The sequence below is a fragment of the Carassius auratus genome, unplaced genomic scaffold, assembly GCF_003368295.1.
Source record: "Carassius auratus strain Wakin unplaced genomic scaffold, ASM336829v1 scaf_tig00002936, whole genome shotgun sequence".
NCBI lineage: Eukaryota > Metazoa > Chordata > Actinopteri > Cypriniformes > Cyprinidae > Carassius > Carassius auratus.
In genome coordinates this window covers 7,162-17,794 of record NW_020523496.1, presented here as the reverse complement: position 1 = coordinate 17,794, position 10,633 = coordinate 7,162, and the positions used below count along the sequence as shown (strand labels likewise).

Here is a 10,633-nt window from a genome sequence, read left to right as displayed (position 1 = left end):
GAATGAGATTGTTGTGTTTGGTCATCCTCTGTATATAAGTGCTTGTGTAGATGATCCTGATAATTTAGGTTTGTATGTTCGTCCATTTACCAAGAAACTCAGTGTGATTTTCCACAGTCATTTTAACTGGGACTCAAAAGTATGAGTACATTGCCCCAGCCTTGTTTTCACTATACTGGTGTAATGAAGCTGAGGCCATGTTTGGATCCATGTGTAGATGTTTATTAAAATCCACAGCAACCAAATTCAAATCAAAAATATGAAGGCAGGCAAAGTTCATAAACAGTAAGACAGTCCAATCAGTCGTCAAAGCAAGGAAGAATCCAACAGAACAAGGCAGGCAATGGTCATACACACAATAGTCAAGACAATAGGGGGGTAAACGCTTAGTAAGGCAGAAGAACTGGCAATACTTCACACTGGCTTGTCAACCAGGCCCAGCTAAATAGTAGAAAAACAGGAAGTGAACCTGTGCAGCAGAGGAAGTCAATACTCAGGAGAGGGCTCTCTCTGCTGGTGTGGTGTTACAACTGGCTTCCTGTCCGCTACAAGATTGATTTCAAGATTTTATTATTATTATTATTATTTTTTCTTAAGATTTGAAATGGGTTGGCGCCCATTCAGAGCTTATACATGTCCACACTCTTGTTAAAGCACAGAGGTCGTCCAATCAGGAGCTCCTCGATGTTCTGAGAGCCAGGTAAAAAATAATTGACCAAGGTTTATCAGTGTCAACTAATTTATTGAATAGTTTTGTCTGCTCAGACTGTTGGATTTATGTCGTGACTTAAGACAGACCTGTATTCCTTGGCTTTTATTTTGAGCTGAGCTGAGACATTGTGATGTTTTTACTGTATTTGTCTTGCTTGTGTGTGTGTTTTTCTGGACATTGTTAAGCACTTTGGTCAACCATGGTTGTTTTTAAATGTGCTATATAAATTAAATTGAACTGAATTGGAACTTGAGTGTTTTATTCAGCATTTAAAAGAGCAATTGTTGGAGTGATGGTTCTTGGATCTGGATGTTTTACTGTTGAAAGTGTTTGACTGATTCAGACTCTTAGCGGCTCCCTCTAGTGACACTGCGACTCTAGAGACCAGAGTGGGACAGAACTTCATCTAAGAGCACAGGAGCAGAAAACACAGCCTGAGGCTCAGCATGGGAGAAACACACACACACACACACACACACACACACACACACACAGACACACACACACACACACACAGAGAGACCCACAGACACACACACACACACACACACAGATGGACGTGTGAGTGTCTCTTTGTTACTGGAAGCTCTGTCATATGTGAGCAGTGCCACACACATTCTGATTCATATCAAATGTAGAGAATTGGTGGAAATGTGTTTGTATGCATTCTCATAACGTCTTTATGATGGTATCTGTGTTTGATTAATCTTACAATAAAGTACACAGAAAATGGTAAACAGAAGCTTTAAATGTGCTGCTTGATGCACGAGAACAAACATGATTCATATTCTTCATATTTGATGAGCTTGAAGGCAGGGAATATTTCAGCTCTAAATACATTATTTTTAGTGTATTTGCAGCTAAAAAGAAAACTTTGGCTTAACATTCTGGCAAGGTTTTTCCAAAGTTATGAACAAACATTAGTACAATATTAATTCTTTACTTTCTCAACATCTTAGAACAAAAACAGTATATACAATACATTATTCATCATACTGTACATCATTCATTGTTTTATTACTGAAAAAGTTTTAATTGGATGTTCATTTAATATTTTTCTCTCTTTTTTTTAGTATTAAAGCTTATTTTTAAATGGGTTAACATTACAGACTCTCTCTGCTCTCTTCTGGATAAAACCACACATCCATCTCCTGATATTCAAGATCAATCTGGGAAGGAAACGAGTTCTAGAAACCGTTTCTAAACACCACTCATGATTCGTCTCTTTCAACAAGCCGCAGGATCACCACGATCTCATGAAGAGATGTTTCTAGCACATATACATGTTTCTACACAAGGTATGGATAGTCTCTAAAATAACAAAAAAAGGATTTATTTAGTTATGTTACTTCAAAAGCTGTGAAACATTTTTCCCTTACAGATGCTGTCGGTATGAACATAATGTATGCTACATTTTATACACATCTGAATTTTCAGGAAATTTGTCCCCCAAGTACATTTAGCTTAAACACACACACACACACACACGCTGATAGTGAAAGTTGTTTTAAAGTCAAACAGATTGTAATGGCACTGAGGTCTATCTGAGCGGAACAGATAATGTGTTCAACAAAAAGCTGTCTGAATATTTAATGTCATGAGGAGAAAGACGATCGCTCACTTACACGTGTAAGATTCACCATCAGTGTGTTCACGACACACACACACACACACACACACACACAGAGGCATGTACACACACACACACACACACACACACACACGTATTGAAAGTCTTTTCTAAACCCTTGTGAGCTGCGAGTCTGTCCTGAAGACCTGAAGAAAACACATTCAGATAAACACTGCTGGTGATCATGGCTTAAACTTCACCAAACTTCACAGCTCCAGCTCAGACTGTAAACGGAGAGCAAGGGTTGAGCCTCTGTGTGTGTGTGTGTGTGTGTGTGTGTGTGTGGAGTATTAAAATACCAATGGAAGATTCTCTCCCTCTCCCTCTCTCTCTCTCTCTCTCTCTCTCTCTCTCTCTCTCTCACACACACACACACACACACACACACACACACACACACACACACACACTCACTCACACACACACAGCCCAAGCTGTGCAGATAGTGCAGGATCAGGAATATTTTCTCTCTCTATCGGGGTTGTTCTATAAAAAGAAGTTCATTGTTTCGCTCCCTCTGGTTCCCATTACAGATGCGAACTGCCATTAATCACACACACTAAGGCATTTCACACACACACACAAGATTCACCAGATCTGACATGTCATTTATACTGTTTTACAGTGCTGTGTTCTCATGCGTGTATAGAGATAAAGTCAGATGTGATCGTGAAGCCTGCCGTTCCTCTGCTGTATCAGTGAGGGCCAACACAACATCATGAGTCACAACTGATCATGTTAACACACACACGTGAGGAATGTGGATTTCACAGAGCAGTTAATCATTTTAATTAACTGACACAGTTTAGAACTTAACTAAGATTGCAAAGTTTGTGGCAGTGAATGCTTTAACGATATTAAATACATTTTTGAGGCTGTTTTTTCAAGTCAACAAAATATTCCTGCTTGTTCAGCAAACTATGACTTTTGACCAAAAGCATGGAGGCATCGGACAAAATGTACACTGTTAATTATTTGACTGTAAATTTACAATAAATTGCAGGTTAATAATTGCATGACTTTCACAGTAAGTTACTGTAACATTTTTACAGTAAATTATTGTGAAATGACAGCTGTATACTGTGACTTCACAGTAATTCTGACATCGCATTACTGTGATTTAGCGGTAAGCTGCTGTAGAATTAATGTATTTAACTGTGAAATTACAGTTGGTGTCTATGTATTACTGTAATTTAACAGTAAGCAGCTGTAGAATTCATGTATTTAACTGTGAAATTAGTGTCTATTATTGTAATTTAGCAGCAAGTAGATGTAGAATTAATGTATTTAACTGTGAAATTAGTCTATTACTGTAATTTAGCAGTAAGCAGCTGTAGAATTACTGTACATAACTGTGAATGTCTATCTATTACTGTGATTTAGCATAAATGATGGACCAAACAAAACTGATAAAAACAGTGACATAACTTTTATTTTTTAGAAGTAAAATACAATTTAATTACATGAATAAAACACTGGGCAACAGGGATTGACACTGGGTAACAGGAATGTGTGTCAAAAGAGAAAGAAGGAGACAGAGAAGAGAGAGTGAGGGAGAGAGATGTAAGAAAAGACAAAAAGGTGGGAATAGAGAGGGTCGCAGGTGTCTCTCTCCTTCCCTCGCAGCTGGCACCTGCATAGTGTGGGTTCTATCCACTATATACAAAAGATAAGAAAGACAAAAAGTTTAAGTTACTCTGTGGTGGACTGACTCCCTGTAAGTATGGTGCTCGCATTGTAACACTAATCCTAAAATGTCTACAATTTAAGTAATTTCAACTATTAAAAAAAATGTGAATAGTACTCTCAATTAATATTAAATCAACAAACCAGGACTCTAATCACTCCTGTTACTTTTACCCAGTCCTATTATTTTTCACGTGAGTAACAGGACTGAAAGTAACATGATTGAGGTTAAAAGGTTAGTTCACCCAAAAATGAAAATTCTGTCAGTAATTACAGAGCACAAATTAAGATATTTTTGATGAAATCTGAGAGCTGGATCACTCCTCCATCGGCTTCTAAGGGTTTGAAACTTGCTGGCCCAGAAAAATGTATTAAAGACATCTTTAATATAGTCCAAGTGACTCCAGTAGCTCAATCTTAAGTTTATAAAGCGACGAGAATACTTTGTGCGTAAAAAAAAAACAAAAAACAACTTTATTCCACAATTCATTTCCTTCTCTGTGGGCCTTGAGTTTTTTCATGTAGTAAAACAGCGTAGCGCTTCTGTGTTATACGTCACACGTAGGCTCACTATTGGCCGACGCTGGTCATGTGTGTGATGCATGTGACGTATAACACAGAAGCGCTACGCTGTTATACTACATGAATTCACCCGAGGCCCAGAGAGAAGGAAATGAATAGTGGAATAAAGTCATTATTTTTGGGGGGGTTTTGCGCACAAAAAGTATTCTCGTTGCTTGGTAAACGTAAGATTGAGCCACTGTAGTCACTTGGACTATATTAATGATGTTTTTAATACATTTTCTGGGCCAGCAAGTTTCAATCCCTTAGAAGCCTATGGAGGAGTGAGACAGCTCTCAGATTTAATCAAAAATATTTTAATTTGTGTTCCGAAGATGAGAGAAGGTCTTACGGGGTTGGAACAACATGAGGGTGAGTAATTACTGACAGAATTTTCATTTTTGGGTGAACTAACCCTTTAAGCAAAAATTGCATGCTAAATTGCATAGTAATTCAACACAGTAGCAAGTAATGTAAATTTACACTTAAAACTATTGTAAAGTACTGTAAATTTGATGTTTTTTAGACGTCAAGGCATGTTAAAATCAAATAAACGTAAAAACAATTAATTTTACACATTTATTTTGCAGTCTGTCTAAACTCTACATGGAATCAGGAGACACTATAGAAACACATTAAAGGGATAGTTCACCCCAAAAATCTTTGGAACACAAATTAAGATATTTTAAGAAATCCGAGAGCTTTCTGTATCCTCCATGGACAGCAATTATTTTACTTTCAAGGCCCGGAAAGATTGTTAAAATAGTCCATATGTATACAGTGGTTAAACCTTAATGTTATGAAGCGACGAGAATACATTTACTGCGCAGAAACAAAACAAAACAAAATAGAATACCGACTTTATTCAACAATTTTCCTTTCTGTGCCAGTATCCGATGCTGTTCACGTGATGTGTTCTCGATCATGCATGTGATTGCATTGGGCACAAAAAGTATTCTCGTCGCATCATAACATTGAGGTTGAACCACTGTAGTCACATGGACTATTTTAACGATGGTTTTACTACCTTTCTCGGACTTGAAAATGGTTATAACATAGTAGTCTATAGGTGGGATCAGAAAGCTCTCATATTGCTTAAAATTTTCTTAATTTGTGTAGAACAAAATTCTTGTGTTTGGAACATCGTGAGGGGATGTAATTAATGACAGATTTTTCAATTTTGGGTGAACTAACCCTTTAATAGCTTCAGTAAACTTCTTACTGCATAACTACATCTAGCTTAAAGGAACACGCCGACTTTTTGGGACTTTAGCTTATTCACCGTATCCCCCAGAGTTAGATAAGTCCATACATACCCTTCTCATCTCCTTGAGTGCCTCTATTTGACGCACCCACCGCTAGCCTAGCTTAGCACAAAGACTGGAGGTAAACAGCTCCAGATAGCATACTGCTCTCAATAAGTGACAAAATAACGCCAACACAATCACAGTGATATGAGACACAACCATCTTCTAACTGTATACATACTGGGAACTATATTCTCAGAAGGCGAAGCACTGCTACTTCTTTGGAGTGATTTACTCCAATTCTGAGCAAACTCTCTGCTCCTCACCACAGGGCTTCTCAGGTGCTGTGAGAAAATCACTCCCCAAGTAGCAGTGCTTCGCCTTCTGAGAATATAGTTCCCAGTATGTATACGGTTAGAAGATGGTTAGAGTCACTGTGACTATACAAATCACAATATGTAAATAGGAAAATGTTGGCGTTATTTTGTCACTTATTGGGAGCAGTATGCTAGCTGGAGCCGTTTACCTCCAGTCTTTGTGCTAAGCTAGGCTAGCGGTGGGTGCCTCAGACAGACTTACGGCAAGCACTGAGATGAGAAGGGTATGTATAGACTTATCTAACTCTGGGGGATACGGGGAATAAGATAAAGTCACAAAAAGTCAGCGTGTTCCTTTAACACAGATACTGTGTTTCATTAGTCCGTTCTTAAATCGGAACACAGCTTACATTAGATTGACATCCATTCGAAGTCAATGAGCTTCCTGATAAGAGTGCAGACTTGCTGGTTCATGTGACCTCTCTGCCTCTTAGATTTTGTGCCCGTCTCTGGGTTGATGCCCAAGAAGCACCTACAAACAAAAAGACAGAAGAAACCTGTTAGTTTAATTCGTGTGATGAAAAAGGTGTCAGTTCCCAGTCACCACCCTCAGTGGGTCACTGCTTTTGCAGTACAGAGTCAAACTAAAGTTAGCTCAGTTTAAACAAAGGTGTAATTCAGGTGTAAGTACTGTAATTCAGAAAAAAAAAATGCATGGAACTGAACTGAAAAACATTTCCATCACAAACACAGTCAAGAATAGACCTTCACCAAAGTAGAGGTGTGTGATTTACCTAGGCAAAGAATTCGCACACAACAATTTACATAATTTACATGTTCCGTTTGCAGAGGATGGAGTAAGAGCCTGTTGCCTGTCCATCTCCCTATGGCTGTTTCTACTTGTACTCTTCCTCCTAGAATTATTACCCGTTCACAGATGATGTGATAAACATTTCATTTCTTATATCTTTTTCACAATAAAGCACCCAGTTTTCTAGTTGTTTCTGACTTTTTTAAGCTTTGTCTCTGGTCTAATCTGGTCTGGTCTCCAGCACAGACACACAAATTAAGGCCCCGTCCACACTACTGCGTTTTCGTTTAGAAACGGAGAATTAAAACGAATATCTCCGTCCACACCAGCGTTTTAGCTGCGTATAATGCTGTGTTCACACCAAACGCGAATAGAGCGTCTGGCGCGAATGATTTCAATGTTAAGTCAATGCAAAGGCGCGTTTACGCGCGTCTGGAGGTCTCGCGGCGCGAATGAGGCGTTAAGCGCGGCGCGGAAGACGCGAATTGACGCGCGAATAGAGCGCTTCGCGCGAAACGCGCGTTAAGCGCAAATGGTGCTTTTTGTGCATTTAACGTTTGACGCGAAATCGCGTCTGCCGCCCGAGTTGAAAAATTTGAACTTTGGCGTCAATTCGCGCCGCGTTAACCAATCAGGAGCCTGCTAGGAGTCATTCATTCAACAGTATGTTCCTGCAGCCTCCGGTTGTGCAGGAATACCCTTCTCCACTCATTCAACAAGGAGGAACGACAGATGTTGTCAGTGAGCAGTCAACCGGAGCTATATGACAAAAGTTCATATTTCTATAGAGACAGGAATAAAAATGACATATATATATATATATATATATATATATATATATATATATATATATATATATATATATATATATAACATATTAATAGATAAATTGAATATAGGCCAAAGATAAGAAACGTTTCATTTTACCCCAAACGAATTATATTTTATCTTGAACCACTAAAGACACATCAGAGCCAGCGGCAAATGTCAGAAGATCTAGCCGAGGTAAGGCTACTCTCGGCGGATACATGATGACGGAGCTCCCGCTGATGGCATGGAGCTCATCTCCGAGATCGGCGAAACACATTTTTTAAATAGACGCTGTCATTATAAATAAACCGCATATTTGAGTTTAAAACAACTACATTCTCGCCTGAAATACTTTTAAAACTACATTTCATGACACAATAACAGTAATATTTTGAAAATTATCCGAATAAAAATGGCGGTTGAAAATGCTGCGTGAACTCAGCTGGATGAAGCCCCCCATTCATTTTTCTGTTGACGAGAAAGACAACGGTTGCTCCGTTTCACACACACAGCAGGGAAGAAAATTATAAAGTTACTAATTTGAGATGAATTTAATCCACCTTTGCCCAAATCCAAAAACACCATAATTTATCTAGTTGATAATAACTGTCATAATACCCACATTAAGGCCACATCTTACCTTATAACTTTATTTATCGTCGGTCAATGTAGAAAATGCTGTGGTAAAAGAGAGAACGCTGTTAGAGTAACTAAGATAAGCTTTAAGTAAAGCTAAAGTTAAATGTTCAACGGTGTATCTATTCAGACATCTCACAGTTAACCTAATACGGTATAATTAACACTACAACCAACGTCTTTTCATTCAAATTTGCGCGCTTAAACATCGATGCGAGTCTGCTCCAACTAAGTTACAAAAACATGACAACAGAACCTACAACTAACGCTAATTTGGTTCATACTTTTAAATTACATGCACTATCATATAAAAAACATCAAATTGATAAAGTTTGACATTTAAACACTTACCGCTGTCTGAATCCACCGAATGAGACCACGTAGATCAGAGAGCTCTGATGACGCTCTGATGACGCTGCCGCAGTTGCCACTCAAAAAAGACGGCATTCACAGTAGTTTCTTGTAAAAGCCCCGCGCCTGCATTATTTTCACAGTAAAAGTCTAAATACGGTATTATATTGTGAATTATCACAGTTAAAGCCTGTGAAGTGGTAATAATGTAATTAACTGTGAAATATTACAGTTATATCTTGTGAAATCCTGGAAAATTTTTACAGTGTACTCATGTTACACGAGGCAGCATAATTAAGTTAAGTTTGATTGTAGAGCAGTCTTCATCAGGGAAGACTAAATAACAACATTAAGCTGGATGTAGTTGGAAACTCATCACGACACTGACACACACACATTTGAAACACAGAAATACACACAGAGCAGCGAATGCCATCAGTAAGAGACTAGAACAACAGCCAGAAGCTGCAGAGTTTGTTCCTCGTCAGAAAGACTGGAATAAGAGCCAGATCCCGAGGGAGAGGAAACAATGTCGCTCTCGCTGATCCGTGACGGCTAATTACCAACCGCAGCAGACGGGATTCAATTTACTCGCTCCTCACCTCTTTCTCTAGCTCTAGTTTGGAAAGCTGATCCTTCCTGGTCCTTCAGGATTTCAGAAAGACTTCAGTCATCATCAGATCAAGATGAACACGTTTCTCTCAGGAGGCACTCAATCAGTGGTGCAGACATCAAAATCATACACACAAACGTTTCGTACTTTCAATAGGTCATTTTTTTTACAATTATTTAAGTAAGATTTTACATATGCATGTTTGTGTAAAATAAGCATATATTTATTTCAATATTTACTGAAAGTAAAAAAAAAAATAACAATAATAAAAAACCTTATTTGAAATATTTAAAATAAGCTATTAAGTAATATATGTTTTTATACATTTATTGTAAATTTTCCCTGTTATATTTTCATCATACTGGTTTAATGTAAAATATGTGAGAAAAAGTTATACATTATAAAAGTTAAGTAGGTGACTTTAATAGAGAGTGATCTAAAAGTGTAACTCCACACCAGCAGAGGGAGCCCTCGCCTGAGCACTGACTGTTCACCACTTCCTCTGCTTCTACACTCACTTCCTGTTTGACACTATTTAAGATCGGACTGACTCTCTGCCTGGTTTAATGACTCTGTCTTTAAGATCTTTACGTAATAAACTTCTGCAAATGGATTCTAATACCGCCTCAGCCTCCTCGTAAACGCATGTTTATGTTAAAGTTTCTGTTCTGATCGACTGTAAAGTGTTATTTCAGTATCACTCAGACATTATTAAAGATGTTAATACTTTCTTTAAACTTAACATCGTGCAGCATGTGTGGTGCTCCAGGCTCACATGTATATATTTAAAGTGTTTTTAAGTTAACTATACTAACCCTGCCGTTCACTTTCAGCAGTGTGTATCTCATGTAAGTGTTGAAGACCTCAGGAGATCAGTGTCTCTGTCAAAGAGCTGGTTCAGTTCATTCCCGTTCATCCAGAATAATCCCATTCAGTTTCTCTCGTGCTCTTCTTGTTCGACTGGCTTTATGACCTCATTATGAATGTTTGCCAGCGAGCGGCTCATAATCAGCTGTGCTCTGAATAAAGGTAATTACACTCTGTGTTACACACTGTGTTCACTACAGATCTCACGGTTTACTCTGCCGCTCTGACTCCTGATGCACTTCATCGCTGGATTCCTTTCTCTCTTTGAGAACTGCCTGACAACCACTGAACCACTGAAATAACTAACTGCAGTGTAACTATACAGAACACCCTAGCAACCACAGGCCAATGCCCCAAACACCCAAAACAACTTTTAAATGCCTAGCAACACC

The 10,633-nt window shown here is 38.4% G+C and overlaps 1 long non-coding RNA gene across 1 annotated transcript; it reads right to left on the bottom strand.

The window, feature by feature from the left end:
* Nucleotides 1-3,754: 3,754 nt before the first annotated feature.
* Nucleotides 3,755-9,017, bottom strand: LOC113070049 (uncharacterized). The gene is made up of 4 exons (XR_003279848.1): nt 8,762-9,017; nt 8,415-8,452; nt 6,564-6,685; nt 3,755-3,998 (listed from the first exon to the last, which is right to left on the bottom strand). It is a non-coding gene; the product is annotated as an uncharacterized LOC113070049 (long non-coding RNA).
* Nucleotides 9,018-10,633: the final 1,616 nt, after the last annotated feature.